Below are 18,455 nucleotides of genomic sequence, written 5' to 3'. Positions count from 1 at the left end.
CAAGATCTTTCTTGACTAGTTCATTTATATTGTTGAAATTTAAATGAGAGAGTTTCTTGTGCCAATCCCAGCTTTCTTCAATTGATGATCTACTCAACAGACAGATTGCAGAACCATCAGTACTTGTTGAAATCTTGGCTTCATAAATGTTACCATGCCTGTATCCCTTCAGAACAACTTTGCTTGTAGATTTGCTTACAACTTCACAGTGTTCTTCAAAGAAATCCACATGATAACCTCTGTCACAGATTTGACTAACACTCGGCAGATTGTGTTTAAGTCCTAAGACCAGAGCTACTTTTTCAATGATGACATTCCCAAGATTGATATTGCCATATCCCAGAGTTTTTCCCATGTTGCCATCTCCATAAGAAACACATGGGCCAACTTTCTTCACAAAGTCTGATAGCAGGGCTTTATTTCCAGTCATATATCCTGAACATCCACTGTCCAGAACTAGGATGTTCTTCCTGTTTCCCTGCAATCACAAAGACCACTAATGATTAGTTTTAAGGACCCAGACTTGCTTGGATCCTTTGGCCTTATTAAGTTTGTTAACATTTGCAGCGGATTTAGCATCAGAGTTTATGCTAACAGTTTTCTTATCAGAATTTGCAATATCAGACTTTGCATCAGAACTTACACTAGAAGGAATAATGTTAACTTTCTTTAAAGAAGGTTTTATTTGATAATAATCATAGTACAAACTATGATATTCCTTGCAACTATAAATGGAATGCCATAAACTACCATAATGAAAACAAGGATTTTGTGGCTTATATCTAACAGACTGACTCTTAACTCCTGACTTTAAGGGTAAGGAGTTTATGTTCTTATTCTTCCTGCAAAAAGAAGCCAGATGGTTAGAATTTCCACAGTTATGACATGTTTTTCTAGGAGCATTAGGAACAAGCTTATAATTGTTACTTTTGTTCACACCTTCCTTTCCATTCCTATTTTTCCTAGGTGGCTTTACCTTGTTTACATTTTTAACCTGTTTCAGCTTATGCTTAAGCTGCTTCTTCGTCATTAAGCCTATGTCAACTTCAGTTGGTTTATCCTGTTTAGGTTTGTCAGATTTAATTTCTCCTTAACTTCTGATTTCTCAATATCAGACTTCACAGTTACAAACTTAACAGGATTTACCTTTGGTTTTTGTTTAACAACTATAGGATCAGTTTCTACAGTTCCCTTACTGTTCTTATCATCTCCATAACCTAAGCCCTCTTTTCAGTTTCCACTACTAAGAATATCCTGAGTTGCTCTACCAGAGTTAGTCCAAGTCCTGATAATCTCTTTTTCCTTTTCTAACTCAGTTTTTAGAGATTCATTCAATTTTAACACTTCATCTCTAACATAGAAAGCATCATCTCTATCTTTCTGAGTTTGATGGAACATAACTAACTCCTTTTCTAAATAGTCATTCCTTTTCTTAAAAACCAAATTTTCAGAAGTTAACCTTTCACATGTTAAAGTTTGATCTCTATAACTAATGAATATGGTTTTAAGATAAGATCTTAACTCAGTAATATTATCAGTATCAAAATCAAGAGTTGATAGAGGTACCTTCAATTCAGCAGTTTCAGGACTAATATCAGAATTTACCATTAAGGCATAGTTTACCTCTTTTTCAGAATCTGAAGTGTCTGAATGGTTTTTCTTGCAATCAGGAGAGATATGGCCTTTGTCAGACTTTCCTCCTTTGACTTCAGTCTTTTTGAGCTCTTTCTTTTTAGGACTTCCACTTTTCCTGGAAAGCTTCTTCTCAGAGTCTTATGTTTTTGATTGATCAGACATGATTGTTTTTGGATCTTTACTGTTTGTGTGTTAACAGATCTGCTCTGATACCACTTGTTAGGTCACAAACACTGTAGAAGGGGGTTGAATACAGTGTTTACTACAATCAAATCAAATTAAAGAACACAAGTAACAGAACACGGATTTTATTCAACACAATAAACTCTGTTACAATATGGAACTGTCCTCTCTCAGTGATGAACAAATTATCACGAGAGCTGCTAGGGTTACAAAGAATAATAACTTCAATTAAGATAACACATATAGTGTAAACCCTATATTTGTGTTTATATACTACATAGTTACAAGATAATGTTCTAATTGATATGGAATATAATTTTGCTTCCTGAAATATATCAACTAGTTATCTTTTCTTCCAAGTATTTTATTCTTCATAGAATTCCTTCTTCATGCACATTTCTTCTTGTATTTATCTTGATCTTCTTTCCTTTCAATCAACCACCTGCCTTATCTGAAAGTCTCCTTAAGTCCTGATATTATCTCCTGATAAATATCTCCTGATAACTTAAGTTTTGATAACTTAAGTTCTGATATCTTAAGTCTTGACTTCAATATAAGTATTGATTTCTAGTTAAGTACTGATTTGTCATGTTAGTTAAGATCTGAAAACTAAACACAAATCATATTACACATGACATCACAAATATATCTAACAATCTCCCCCAACTTGTAAATTAGCATAATATACAAGTTCAACAGATATTTGATGACGTCAAAAACATTAAGTACAAATGCATGAGAATTTGACTAGATAACTGCAACTTACAGTCCTTATAGCTTTACCATCCTCAAGGTCTGATAACAGCTTCAGTCTGTATACAATTCAGAATTTAAGCAGTTGTAGATCTTTGACTTGGCTTCAATTTCTGATCTCTTTGATGTCAGGAGTTGTTCTGAGATAGTTCTTCAACAAACATCTCTCAGCATATTCAAGTTGATTGACCATCCTCCTTTTAGCATTTATCAATTCAGCTGTATCTTCACCAGTTTGAAAAATAGCAGCCCTGAGATCATTTATCTTAGCTTTCTTTATGTCTTGATCTAGTCTGATCAGATATGCCTTGTCAGACTCTAGATTGAATTCCACAGCCTTATAACCCAGAAAAGTAGTTATAATCTTAGCAGAGTTAGGCTTCATTTCGACAATATCACCTTTGTGATCTCTGTACTTGGGACAGTATGTGCTGTCAGACTTTACAGAATAAAGCTTCTTCTGTCTTTGAATTTGTGACTTTAAATAACCTGCAACACTATTTGTTAATCTGTCTTTCACTTGAAGTAGGAATAGAACATGTTCCAGTTCCTCAAAATACTTCAGTGGTATAGCATTCTTCCTGATATGGTATACCCTTCCATCTGTCATAAAATATAACAAGATATGTTCTTTTAAAAAGGTATGGTAAACCATTTGTATTTGTCTTGATCTTCTTTCCTTTCAATCAGTCGCCTACCTTATCTGAAAGTCTCCTTAAGTCCTGATATTATCTCCTGATAAATATCCTCTGATAACTTAAGTTCTGATAACTTAAGTTCTGATATCTTAAGTCCTGACTTCAGTATAAGTACTGATTTCCAGTTAAGTACTAATTTATCCTATTAGTTAAGATCTGAAAACTAAACATAAATCATATTACACATGACATCACAAATATATCTAACACCATTCTTCTTGATCATGTGAGGGAGCTGGAGAAAGGATCAACATACAAAGTGAAAATCATCAGAAGTGATAATGGAACTGAATTCAAGAATTGCTCTATGGAAGAGTTTCGCGGACTCAAAGAGATTAAACAAGAGTTTTCTTCTCCTGGAACTCCACAACAAAATGGAATTGTTGAAAGAAATAATAGAACTCTAATAGAAGCTTCGAGAACCATGCTAGAGGAAGCAATATTGCCTACCTATATATGGGCTGAGGTTGTGCAAACTGCTTGCTTTACACAAAATGCAACATTGATCAACAAGCATGGTAAAACACCATTTGAGATGTTGAAAGGAAAGAAGCCAAATTTGAAGTTCTTTCATATTTTTGGTTGTAAGTGTTTTGTTCTCAAAACTCATCTAGAGCAGCTGACCAAGTTTCATCTGAAAGCTGATGAAGGAATATTTGGAGGTTATCCGTTGACTACAAAAGCCTTCAGAGTTTACAATCTGAGAACAAGAACAGTTATGAAATCTATACATGTATCTTTTGATGACAAGAAGATAACAGGTCTAGAAGATGTAGATGACCATGACATGTTGAGATTTGAAAATGAAGTACCTTACGCTGAACTTTTAAATCCTAACTCTGATACAGTAAGCCCTAATATCACTCAAAGCTCTGAGGTTCCACATAATAGTGGAAATTCTTCTAACTCTGGAGCATATGTTGAGGGGGAGCAACATAACTAAATACAGATACTATTACAAATGATTCATCTCAAGAGACATCAGTAGAAAGATCATCATACTCATCTTCCTTAAATTCTTAGGAGTCAAATACTGATAAACATAGGAATACTGATTCAGGGGGAGCATCAGGAAACAACAATGGTACTACTCAAATAAATAACAGAGAATTCATGGATCAAGGGGGAGGTTCGTCTTCTAGGAGTCAACTTCTATCTGCAAGAAAATGGTCTAAGTCACACATACCTGACTTAATCTTTGGAAACCCTGACAGTGGTGTAAGAACAAGAAAAGCCACTCAGAGTGAATATCTCTACCATTCTTTTCTATCTCAAACTGAACCTAAAAAGGTTGAATAAGCTCTATAAGATGCTGACTGGGTCACAACAATGCAAGAAGAGCTCAATGAATTTGAAAGGAATAAAGTCTGGACTCTTGTGCCAAGACCAAATAACAGATCTATAGTTGGCATAAAGTGGGTGTTCAGAAACAAAACTTACAGTGAGGGCATTGTTACAAGGAACAAAGCAAGACTGGTTGCAAAGGGTTACTCACAATAAAAAGGCATTGATTATGATGAGACATTTGCTCCAGTTGCAAGGCTAGAGGCAATTAGAATCTTTCTTGCCTATGCTGCTCACCAGAAGTTTAAGGTGTTCCAAATTGGTGTGAAAAGTGCATTCTTAAATGGAGAACTCGAAGAGGAAGTTTATGTTGAATAGCCTCCAAGGCTTATTGATCCAAGGTATCCAGATCATGTCTACTTACTGGATAAAGCACTTTATGGACTGAAGCAAGCTCCAAGGGCCTGGTATGAAACACTTGCTCTATTTATGGTAGAAAGTGGTTTCACAAGAGGTATAATTGATAAAACTCTCTTTTATAAATACCATGGTAAGGACCTGTTATTAGTACAGATATATGTTAATGATATCATTTTTGGATAATGATAAACTTTGTGAGATATTTGCATAGCTAATGCAGTCCATGTATCATATGAGTATGATGGGAGAATTGAGTTACTTTCTGGGGTTACAAGTCAAACAGAATAATGAAGGAATCTTCATAAATCAATCCAAATACACCAGGAATTTACTCAAAAGATTTGGAATGCAAGATTGCTCAACTGCATCAAAACCTATGGCCACTGCAATCAAGTTAGATTTAAATACTGGTTCTTCAGTAGATATAACTAACTACAGAGGTATGATTGGCTCACTCCTATATCTGACTGCCAGTAGACCTGATATCATGTATACTACCTGTCTCTGTGCAAGGTTCCAAGCTGACCCTAGAGAACCTCATCTATTAGATGTGAAAATAATTTTTAAGTATCTCAAAGGCACCATGAATCTGGGATTATGGTATCCAAGAGGATCATACTTTAAGCTATTTGGATATTCAGATGCTGGTTTTGCAAAATAGACAAGAAAATAACTTCTGGAAGCTGCCAATTTCTTGGAGGTAGATTGGTTTCTTGATATAGCAAGAAACAAAAGTCAATTTCCACTTCAACTACAGAAGTAAAATATATTACTGCAGGAAGTTGTTGTGCTCAGATTCTATAGATGAAGAATCAGCTATTAGATTATGGGTTAGACTATTCTTCTATTCCTATATATTATGATAATCAAAGTGCTATTGCAATGACAAAAAATCCAGTGCAGCATTCAATGACTAAGCACATCAGTATCAAATACCATTTTATAAGGGAACATGTGGAAGCTGGTACAATGGAATTGGTCTTTATTCTAACAGATCAGCAAGTAGTAGATATATTCACCAAGCCTCTCTGTGAAGCTACATTCACAAGATTGGTGAATGAATTGGGATTGATTTCAGGATAGTTCTAAAACTCTGATAATTAGTCTGCTGATATTTTTGAAGCATGGTATCTTATTATTTATCAGTACTTGTTAGATACTGATTCTTATGCTAAATACTTGATGCCATGATAACGTGTGAATTGTGTTAAATGATCTTGTGTGAAAATTGCATGTTGAACTTACTGATTATGTTTACATATTCTATTATTAGTTAAACTTGCTTTGACTGATAGTTTATGTCAGTAGTTAATAAGTCCTGATGATTATAATTAAAATGCTGATAATAATCAAGACTTGATTGATTGTTATACTTTTTTGATTATTTTGAACTTGTTCAAAACAAATTGTTAAGCAGTATTTTTAATTAATCACTGAGATAGTGGAATATCTTTTAGTTGCTTAAATGGGTTAGTTCTGATGCAAGTATCTTGTAATACTTGAGTATTTACATTGGAATTAGAAATATGAAGAGAGAAAGATTACTTTTTGCTTGCCAAGATACGCCTAATCGTGTATACTCAATATGTTTAATTATTACTGGTCAATCAAAGTGTCTCTTCAGTTTTTACTTTCTTTTCTATAAATACAACCCTCCACTCTCAAAACTTCTCACTGCCTTTTTCATACTCAACTCGTCATCTTCTCAAAATTCTATTCATAACCTTTCTTATCAAAAATGGCTCAATTCCAGTTTTACACACGCAACAGTGGATGTTATCTACCGATCTTTAATCCTAGTGATGAAAAGATGTACTTTGATCCGTATGGACATAAGGTTTGTATTGGTGGTGAAATTTATCACCCAACTGAAGTTCCAAATTCAGTCTATGATCATCTCTCTTGGGATGATCAGTTGGAACTACATTTCTTTACCGCAAAAGTTCTTCTGAAAGAAGAACTCTGTGCTGAACTGGCGGAACGTGCTCTTCAAGCAGGTCTTGAACTACAAGAAAATATCATCTCTCCTGCAGGCACAATGAGTAGAATCTATCACCGCCGAGCCATGAAGAAGTAAGAAGCTCTGAAGAAGTTGAAGAGGGGATAGTTTCTAGGATTAATTTTTAGCTTTTGTTAGGACTATTTTATGATTCTGTTTTGTATTCATCTTTTTCATGTTCAATGAAAATCTTTAAGTTTATTTGTTATGTTACTTGTTTACTTTCTTGTTTGTGTGTGCTTAAATGCTTTTACATGTTAAATTCAAATTAGTACTGCATGCTAAACTTCGAATATTTATAATAGTGCATGTGAATAAACCAATCTCTGTTTAAGTTCATATGATCACTTCAGTATAGATTGAGCACTATAGGAAGTAAATGTTATTAAAGAGGAAAATTTAAGGAAGATTTAATTCTTGATCATTCAGAATTATAATCTTTGAGTGTTGCTTACAATTCAAAATCTATTAAAACTTTCTTTTTCTAATCAAGAAAGTTGTTCACACTTAATCTCAAATTTCATATATCTTATATCTTAAATTTCTTCTCAAAACTGAAACACTTGAATTCTTTTCTCAAATGTTTCCAAAAATCAAGTGACATAATTCTTGAATTATGTTCACCACTCAGAAACAACATTAAGTTGATTAGAGACTACTTGCTGAGGTAGATCTTAATGATACACAGAGGCACAAAGGTTTCATCAGTTTTTACTGAAGACTCTGTGATAGCTTTCAATAAACGCATTCAGATGTTAGTTCTTTTCTAGAAGGACAAAGGTTTGAGATAATGGTACATGACAATAACCTGATCAATTCCTCTCCAATTCAAATGGAGGTTTTCATTATTGATGAACAACAATTGTCATAACCACAGTATCAACTGTGAGTTAAATTATGGATTCACAAGGTATAAATAATGTTGTTACTTTATCAGTATTTATTTTAAATACTGATTAAGTTCTTTTAGCATTTATAGTATATTTTTCAAAATATAAATCATGTTGGCATGATTACTACTAGACCTTATTTAAGGACTACCTCTAGTTGAATGACCACAGATCACCCTTCTTTAGCCACCTCTTAATTCAGTAGGACAATCTTTCTGAGCCTTTTTGTGTGAGATATGTGAAAAGATTGAGAGAAAAATAGAATTTAAGAGAGGAAGGATCCTTCCTGAAAAAAGGAGAGGTACGTGAGAGATATGATTTAATAATCCTTGTGAGGAAGCTCTGACTATTGAAAGTCATGAGATGTGTGGTGTGAGGAGTAGTGAGACTACTGTAAAAGAATAGAGATATTAAGTTTTATTTGTTATATGTTTGCAGATGCTCAGAGTACTAAAGGAACAGATGCTGAACAGCAGTATGTTGAATCTCAGGAAAACTCTGATGTATCAAAGGTTATTAATCTCCATGCAAGTCTAATTACTGATACTTTCTTGCAGTCCATACATTCTACTATTCCACCACGTGAGATAATCCCTGTTTTTGTTGAAAAACAGTCCATTTACTATACTTTACCATCATCGGAGGAAATACATGTTGTTGCTGAAGATGTAGTAGCACAACAGTCCATTCATAAACTTTCATCCATTTCAGAATCACCACAGCATGTTACAGGAACTGAAGTTCTGGAAGCAAATGTTGAAGCTCCAATTCATTTATCTATAATACTTGAAGATGTGGAGTTAAATGCTGATCAGTAGATTTTATATCTACTTGGAACGCTTCATATCGTCTTAAGTTGATGTTTTGGGCTCAAGTATGTTGAGTTTTTAATGTGTTTTCTGTTGAGTCATTGCAGGGCATTAGTAGGAGGTGGAAATGAGCTTTAAAATGATTTTATGTTGATAAGAGATCAGGAAATGAGTACCGGAAGGAGATCAGAGCAAGAATCAAGAAAATAGAGAAAATTCTCCAGAGAGCAGGCGCGCCCGCGCCTGAAGGAGCGCCCATATTGACAGAGAGAGCGCGCCCGCTCCTGAAGCTGTTCTCCCACGCCATGTCGACTTACCGGAATCCTGTTTCTACTCTAATTTGGTTATTTGGAGCGTCCACGTCTCCTGGGGCCATATATATAAAGAAAAGAAGACGTTTTTAAGAAGAAGGAAGCCAGGGAGAACATAAAGAAGACCTAGAGCACACAAGATGGCTAAGGAGAAGAAGATTTAGTTTTTACTTTTATATTCTTCGATTTAGGCGATAATTTGGATGTTTGTTTTGTTCTTGTTCTAAACCCTAGTACTTTATATATTCTTGTGTAGTATATCTAGAACTTATTTATTATCATGTTTTCATTGGAACCCATGTTGATTATGTGTTCGATCATGAACTAATCGTTGTCATGGGGTTCTAACGGATTTATTTATAGATTTCAATAGTTGATTGTTTTAAATCTTTAGTGTGTGGTGATTTATGATTTCCTAGTTTGGTTGTGCTTATTCGTCTTTTATGCGTAGCTAACATCTAAGATTGTTTTTTAATCTCTATTGAAGCGACAGTGAATATAGAGGTTTAGAACTTGCCATTCTAGCATAGGTTTATGTATGAATTGACATGCATAATTCGTGGAGTAATTTTAACCATCTTACACACCCTATGTAATCATAATAGATAACTTGTTCTTAAACCGTTATATTTTCAAATCTTATAGACATATAGGGTCTAAGCATAATTGGTGTCTACTCAACTTCTATCTTGATTGTGGATGCTTAGTAGTAGGGTAAACGTATATCGAGAGATAGCGTATACTAATTTCGTGTTATATGATTAGTTATCATCACCATCATATACTAAGATTAAGGAAATAAACTTTGAATAAAGTATTAATTGAAGTTAGAATCCCATGTTTTATTCTAATATAAGTAATTCACTTTTAATCTATTAGTTAATGCATGCTAGTATAATCTCTTAAGTAGTTAATCAACTCAAATTTGTTACTTGTCTTAGCTGTGAACGATAATCATACATTGTTGCAGAAGTGCATAATCTGAACTTAACCTAAACCAGTCTCTGTGGGAACGAACATGACTTAACTTATACTACTTGTGATCGCATATGCTTGCGTGTATTTTCGCGTGTATTTTATTGTGAACAAGTTTATGGCGCCACTGTCGGGGATTAGGTGTTAATTTTTAGTTTATGTGCTTGACATCAGTGGTCGTTAAAGTTCACTGAATCAGATTATTTTACTTATAAGGTTACTTTGTTGTGTTTCAGGTCTTCTAGAGAGCGTGTATGATAACACATTCTCAATCTCGTATGGAAATAATTGAAGAAGCTAAAGTAGTTGAAGAATTGTAAGAAGAAGTTCTTGAAGAAGTTAAAAAAGTCAAAGAAGAAGTGATCATTACAATCGGAGAACCAGCAACAACAACGAAAGCGTTGATGGATTATTCTCAACCAAAGATTAATGACATTCAATCTAGCATTGTCAGGCCAGCTATTGCAGCTAATAACTTTGAGATCAAGCCTGGCACAATTCAGATGGTATGGAATTCAGTCCAGTTTGGGGGTGCTCCAATGGAAGATCCCAATATGCAAATTAGGGATTTCATCGAGATCTGCGACACCTTCAAGTTCAATTATGTTTCTGAAGATGCTGTGAAACTGGGACATTTCCCATTCTCTCTGAGGGATAAAGCTAAGAGCTGGTTACACTCTCTACCAGCTAGTTCTATTGCGACTCGGGAGAATCTTGCTCAAATTCCTCACTAAATTCTTCCCTATAGCAAAGACTGTTGCAATCAGGAATGCTCTTACTCAGTTCATGCAGCAATCGGGAGAATCTTTATGTGAAGCTTGGGAGCGCTACAAGGAGATGCTTGGGAAGTGTCCTCATCATGGAATGCCTGATTGGATGGTGATTAATTGCTTCTATAATGGGTTGGGAGCACAGTCAAGGCCTATGCTTGATGCAGTATCGGGTGAAGCATTGTGGGATAAAATCTATGAGGAAGCTTATGAGCTGATTGAGATGATGGCTGCGAATGAATATCAGAATCCAACTCAGAGACTACCACAAGGCAAGGTAGCAGGAATTTTGGAGGTGGATACAGCTACAACTATCACTCCTCAGCTTAAGGCATTGACGAAGAAGGTCGATTCTTTTACCAACTATGGTGTTCATTAGATAGCTAGTATTTGTGAGCTTTGTGCAGGTTCGCATGCGACAGAGCAATGTGCTATATCTAGTGAATCAGCTCAGGTTGTGAGCAACTTTCAGAGTTTGCAGCAACCAGTTCCTGCCACTTATCATCCCAACCGCAACCATCCTAACTTTAGCTGGAGCAATAATCAGGGTGGTATGCAATAACCACAATAGCCATACCAACAGTTTGGAATCAAACATGTTGTGTATATGTTGTGTACTTGATGATTTCATGAACAGAACGCCTTGGTAGATTTTACTTAGTGAAATTGTAGCACTCGACGGATAAGGATTATAGTCCCGACGGATGACTCAATATAGTCCCGATGGATGATGACTTATTATCCATCGAGTGAGTAGCTTATGTAACAATAAGTCTATAGCACATTTCTGCATACACATTGTATAGAATTTGTAGTAGTATTTGAGTCATAATTGACTTTAACTAGATATGCAGAATAGGTTGATTAATTGTACATAGATGATGTCTTATAATTCTGCATAAGTGAAATGAAGTCAAGTGCCTGATTGCTACCCGACGGATAAATAACAATGAATTCGACGGATGATCAACAACCTGACGGATGATCAGTAACTCGATGGATGATCATGAACCCGACGGATAAAGAATTCAAATATCTGTTGATAGTGACAACACAATCATATGCGTCGAGTGGATGAAAATGGAATGTGGTAGCCTATTCAACTGGGTTTTTGAGAACAAAGAAGCATTGTCATTTCCATGCTATTATGAAGATATTCAAAGATGCTGGAATAGAGTAATGAAGTAGCATTGTAATAGACTAGATAGTTTTTGTTTTATTATCTTGTCTTATTGCTTTGTAATCTTGGTGATATATAAACCAAGAAGCAGCAAATAGAATAACAACTAAGAAACTGAGGAACATAGCAAAAAAAAAGAGAGAAACATCTGTAAGCTGAATTCTTAGCATTTCTCTCATTCTTAGTTGTTATCATTTTGTAAGCAGCTGTGAGCATTTTGCACACAGGGTTCTCTCGATATATATTATATATCTCTGGTGGAATCATTCAAATCCACCAGAAAGTTTTTAAAGACTCTTAATTTTAATTACTTGTGTTTTAATCCATTTCAAGTGATTATTCCGCATTCTGCTAATCAATTCACACTATATTTATATATATATTTGAGTTAGAACAATTTTTATTCAATAAAAAGTTTCAAGAATTCCATTCAACCCCCCTTCTGTAATTCCTGTTATATTGTTAAGGGACTAATAATTGGTATCAGAGCAAGCTCTTAACTTACAAAGAGTTTAAGATCAAAACAATACAGCAAGATGAACAAGAAGGATGTTGGAGTCAAGATTCCTTTTCTGGATAAAGATAATTACCATCATTGGAAGGTAAAGATGCATCTTAATTTGCTTTCTCAAGATGAGGCCTATGTGGATTGCATAGAAAGAGGCCCTCATGTACCAATGAGAGCTGTAACTAGAAATGAGCCATCTGTCCCCAAGCCAAGGCATGAATGGTCTGATCCTGACATTGAACAAGTCAGGAAGGATAAAATGGCCATGCATATTCTATTCAATGGAGTTGATGGTGATATGTTTGACAACATCATCAATTGCAAAACTGCCCAAGATGTTTGGGACACTATACAGATTATCTGTGATGGCACTGAGCAAGTCAGGGAAAATAAGATGCAGCTACTGATTCAGCAATATGAGCATTTTCATAGTGAAGAACGTGAGTCTCTCACTGACATTTTTAGTAGGTTTCAAAAACTACTAAATGCTCTAAAGTTGCATGGAAGGGTCTATCAGACAAAAGACTCCAATCTGAAATTCCTTAGATCTCTGTCAAAGGAATAGAAACCAATGACAGTCTCATTAAGAAACTCACAAGATTATAAGGAGTTTACTTTGGAGAGACTGTATGGCATCCTGAAAACTTATGAGCTTGAAATAGAGCAAGATGAGAGGATGGAGAGAGGAAAGAAGAAAGGAGGATCCATTGCACTAGTTGCTGAGTTGGAAAAAAGAGAAGGAAGTGAAGATGGAAGCTATTGAGTCAACTTCAAGGGTCTGTGAAAGCAAGGGCAAGGGGCCGGTAGCTAAAAATAAAGATTCTTTGAGCCAAGATGACATGGAGGACATTGATGAACACCTAGCATTTCTTTCCATGAGATTTGCCAAGCTCAAGTTCAAGAAGAACTTTAGAGTAGCCAAGCGAAATAGAAACATGGTGGATTAATCAAAATTCAAATGTTTCAAATGTGGCTTGGCAGGGCACTTTGTCAGTGAGTGTAGAAAGTCAGATTCCAGCAAGAAAAAGTTTGAGCCTGTGGATTATAAGCAAAAATATTTTGAGCTGCTCAAACAAAAGGAAAGGGCTTTCATTACACAAGAAAATGACTGGGCAGCAGATGGTCTGGATGAAGATGAAGATGCCAGCTATGTCAATCTAGCCCTACTGGCCAAGTCTGATGAAACAAAAACAAGTTCTTCAAGTAATCAGATAATTACTACAAACCTTGCAGATTTATCTAAAGCTGAGTGTAATGATGCTATAAATGGCATGTCTACAGAGTTATATCATTTGCGTGTTACACTTAAGTCTCTTACTAAAGAAAATGCTAAAATCAAAGAAAATAATTTGTTTTTAAGTGAGAGGAATAATGTGCTTGAGTCTCAGTTCATTGATTTTAAAAAGTTAAGAATTGAGTGTAAGATTGCCAAGGAGGAATTAACTGAGTCCTTGAAGAAAGAAGAGATTTTGAAGAAGCAGCTCGAGCGTGAACAGGAGGTGATTAAGGCATGGAAAACATCTAGAGATGTCCATGCTCAAATCACCAAAGTTCAAGGAATCGAGTCCTTCTGTGATGCAGCCTGGAAAAAGAATAAGGAGAAACTAGAACCAGATTTGGTAGATGGAGTGCTAACAGATGTAGACTCGACGTATGATGAGGATCATCCGTCGGATAACACAAAGGGTTATCCGTCGAATGATGAAAATCCTCATCCGTCGGCTGTGAGCAAGCCTATCAGTAAAGCCAAATTTGTTAAGCTGAATGAGAAGTATGGATCTGTTTCCAAGAACTTTGTTTCAGGAGAATCGAGTCAAGTAAAGAAAGGGAAAAAGGCTAATGTTGGTCACATGACTGTCAAACAGTTAAGTGACAGACTTGAAAGGATTAAGGTGAAAACAGAGGCTAAAAAGAAAAACAATAGAAATGGTAAAGTAGGGATTAACAAACACAATAACTACACACCTGATAAATATGCTCCTAGAAAAATCTGTGTCAAGTGTGGTAGTGTGAATCATTTGTCTGTTAATTATAAATCTGCCATGCCTACTTCCATGTCTGTACCACCTCACCTTCCCAACATGAATGCCATGCCTCCCATGCCTATGAATGTTATGTCTACACAGAATATGAATGCACAGTTTGCTAATTTGTCATTTGCACCTAATCCCTATTATGATGTATTTAGTATGCCACAAATTCCATTTAGCATGCCTTACTGGAATAACATGTTCACTAATAGCATGCCATTTCCTGTTAATAATAATATTCATGATAATTCTGTTGCAATGAATGGTTTCAAAGGCCCAACTCAAATGACTAAGGATGAATCTGAAATTCTCAAGTCAAATGAGATAAAACCTAAGAAACAGAAAAAGAAAGCTAACAAGGCAGGACCCAAGGAAACTTGGGTACCAAAATCAACTTGATTTTATTTTGATGTGTGCAGGAAAACAGAAAGAATCTTTGGTACTTGGATAGTGGTTGTTCAAGACACATGACTGGTGATTCCACCCTGCTCACAGAGTTTAAGGAGAGAGCTGGCCCAAGTATTACTTTTGGAGATGACAGAAAGGGTTATACTGTGGGATATGGCTTGATTTCAAAGGACAATGTCATCATTGAAGAAGTTGCCTTAGTGGATGGTCTCAAACACAATCTGTTGAGTATCAGCCAACTTTGTGATAAAGGTAATTCAGTAACCTTCAACTCGGAAGCCTGTGTTGTGACTAACAAAAGAAATAACAAAGTGGTTCTCACTGGTGTGAGAAAAGGAAATGTGTACCTAGTTGATTTCAACTCATCTAATACAGAATCTGTTATTTGTCTTCTCAGTAAAGTAAGTCAGGATGAAAGTTGGCTATGGCACAAGAAGCTATCCCATTTAAACTTCAAGACCATGAATGAGCTAGTAAAGAAAGAACTGGTTAAAGGCATTCCTCTAGTGGAGTTTTTTAAGGATGGATTGTGTGATGCCTGCCAAAAAGAGAAGCAGATTAAAGCATCATTCAGGAAGAAACTTGATTCAACAATTGAAGAACCTTTGCAACTGCTACACATGGATTTGTTTGGACCAGTCAATGTGTTGTCCATCTCAAGGAAAAGATTTTGTCTAGTAATTATAGATGATTTCTCAAAGTTCTCTTGGACATATTTTCTAAAGTCTAAAGATGAGGCTAGTGAAATCATCATCAATCACATAAGGCAAGTCAACAATCATCCTGATTTCAAGGTTAGAAGAATCAGGAGTGACAATGGAACTGAGTTCAAGAATTTTGTCATGAGAGCATTTTGTGAGGAAAATGGGATTCTGCATGAGTTTTCAGCAGCAAGAACTCCACAACAAAATGGAGTAGTGGAAAGGAAGAACAGATCACTTATTGAAGCTGCAAGGACAATACTTGAAGAATCCAAACTGCCAACATATTTCTGGGTTGAAGCTGTAAATACTGCATGTTACACTCAGAATATTTCCCTGGTTAATCAAGCAAGATGCATGACTCCCTATCAATTGTTCAAGAATAAGAAGCCAACTCTAAATTTTCTTCATGTCTTTGTCTGCAAATGCTATATTTTGAGAAATCAAACTGGTCAAAATGGAAAGTTTGATGCTAAAGCAGATGAATGAATTTTTGTTGGATATGCTGTTGGTAAAGCATATAGAGTCTACAATCTAAGAACCAACATTATTGTGGAATCAATACATGCTGTGTTTGATGATAAAAAGATTGAAGGACTGCAAGATGGAGATTACCATGAGAGCCTCAAATTTGACAATATGGAGAAGGTTAGTGATGACAGTGATGATGAAAGTGATATGGAAACAGTATCAAAGGATAATGCAGAAAAATCTACTGCCAATGAAGCACAAAACTCAACATATGTCGAGTTGCAAAATGCTTCATCCGTCGGGAGGCAATCTGCTTTATCCGTCGGGAGACAACCAGCTTCATCCGTCGGTACTCAAAATTCACCATCCGTCGGGTTATCAAGAGAAGCTGGAAATCAAGATAGATCACCTATAGAAAGTTCCCCTTTCTCAAATCAAAGATCCACAAACTCAGGGGGAGTTTCTAACAATCAAAACTAAATCACACATCAAGACAACAATGAGGCCTCTTCATCTAGTGCTAATCTACCTCAACAAAGAAAATGGACAAAAGATCACCCCTTTGAGCTCATAATTGGTGATGTATCTTCTAGAGTTCAAACAAGGAGAGCAACTCAAGAAGAATGTCTATACAGCAGCTTTCTTTCCAAGGAAGAACCAAAGAAGGTAGAAGAAGCTTTGCTGGATCATGATTGGATTTTAGCTATGCAGAGGAGCTAAACCAATTTGAAAGGAATAATGTATGGAAGCTGGTGCCCAAGCCTAAAGGAAAGAATCCAATAGACACCAAGTGGGTATTCAGAAACAAGATGGATGAAAATGGCATAGTAGTCGGGAACAAAGCTAGATTGGTTGCTAAGGGCTATTATCAACAAGAAGGAATAGATTTTGATGAAACATTTGCTCCTGTTGCAAGACTTGAAGCCATCAGAATCTTCTTAGCCTATGCAGCCCATGCCAATTTCAAGGTCTATCAAATGGATGTCAAAAGTGCATTTCTGAATGGAGATTTGGAGGAGGAAGTCTATGTCAGTCAACCTCCTGGTTTTGAAGATCCAAATTTTCCAGAATATGTCTATTATCTTTTGAAAGCACTTTATGGATTGAAACAAGCACCTAGAGCCTGGTATGACACTTTATCAAAGTTCCTTTTGGAAAATCATTTCACAAGAGGTACTGTAGATAAAACTTTATTCTTCAAAAATGTTAATGGCTCTAGTATACTTGTTCAAATTTATGTAGATGATATTATTTTTGGCTCTACAGATGAGAAACTTTGCAAAAACTTTGCCAAATTGATGCAAAGTAAGTATGAAATGAGTATGATGGGAGAACTGACTTACTTTCTTGGTTTACAAGTTAAGCAAGTTAGTGATGGAATATTCATTAGTCAAACTAAATACATTTTTCATCTTTTAAAGAAGTTTGATCTAATGAATTTCACATTTGCAAAAACTCTCATGGCCACTGCAACTAAGCTTGAATTAAACACTACTGAAAAGTATGTGGATATTTCAAGTTATAGGGGCATGGTTGGCTCACTTCTGTACTTAACAGCTAGTAGGCCAGATATAATGTTTGCTACATGTTTATGTGCTAGATTTCAGGCTGATCCTAGAGAATCTCACTTAATAGCTATTAAGAGAATTTTGAGATATCTCATGGGAATACCAAAACTTGGCATTTGGTACCCTAGAGATTCTGGTTTTGATCTAACTGGTTATTCAGATGCAGATTATGCAGGTTGTAAAATTGATAGAAAAAGTACAACAGGGACCTGTCAATTTCTAGGAAATAAGCTTGTGTCCTGGTTCAGTAAAAAGCAAAATTCAGTTTCTACTTCTACAGCTGAAGCTGAATATATTGTTGCTGGCAGTTGCCGTGCACATATTTTATGCATGAAAAATCAATTGCTAGAGTATGGTTTGCAAGTTGAAAGGATTCCTATTTTCTGTGATAACACAAGTGCAATTGCCATCACTGAAAATCGAGTACAACATTCAAGGACAAAGCACATAGATATCAAGTACCACTTCATAAGGGAACATGTAATGAATGGTACTGTAGAACTACATTTTGTTCCAAGTGAGAAATAGCTTGTAGATATCTTTACCAAGCCACTGGATGAATCCACCTTTTCAAGGTTGGTAAGTGAGTTAGGTATGCTCAATTATTCCTAAATCTTTATGAGATAATTTGCAAGTTGGAATGCAGCCAGAAATTTAATTGATTTTTCAGTCTTGGATGAAATTTTGGCTAAGTCAAAATTTACATCTCGACGGATGATCTTTATCCATCGAGTTTGATCATCCGTCGGTATACAATTTGCTAATAAAAAGCAATTATTTTTCTGGAATATTTTATGACTCGACGGATAACAGTTTATCCTCATCTGTCGAATTATCTTAATCTTAGCCGTTAATTTCCTGA

The 18,455-nt window shown here is 35.6% G+C and overlaps 1 non-coding gene across 1 annotated transcript; it reads right to left on the bottom strand.

Moving 5' to 3' along the window:
- Positions 1 to 10,716: 10,716 nt before the first annotated feature.
- LOC141694642 (small nucleolar RNA R71) lies at positions 10,717 to 10,823 on the bottom strand. Its single transcript, XR_012563930.1, has one exon. It is a non-coding gene; the product is annotated as a small nucleolar RNA R71 (small nucleolar RNA).
- Positions 10,824 to 18,455: the final 7,632 nt, after the last annotated feature.

Source organism: Apium graveolens, chromosome 10, assembly GCF_009905375.1.
Source record: "Apium graveolens cultivar Ventura chromosome 10, ASM990537v1, whole genome shotgun sequence".
Taxonomy (NCBI): domain Eukaryota; kingdom Viridiplantae; phylum Streptophyta; class Magnoliopsida; order Apiales; family Apiaceae; genus Apium; species Apium graveolens.
The sequence above is the reverse complement of the archived record's forward strand: the minus strand, read 5'-3'. Positions and strand labels throughout refer to the sequence as shown.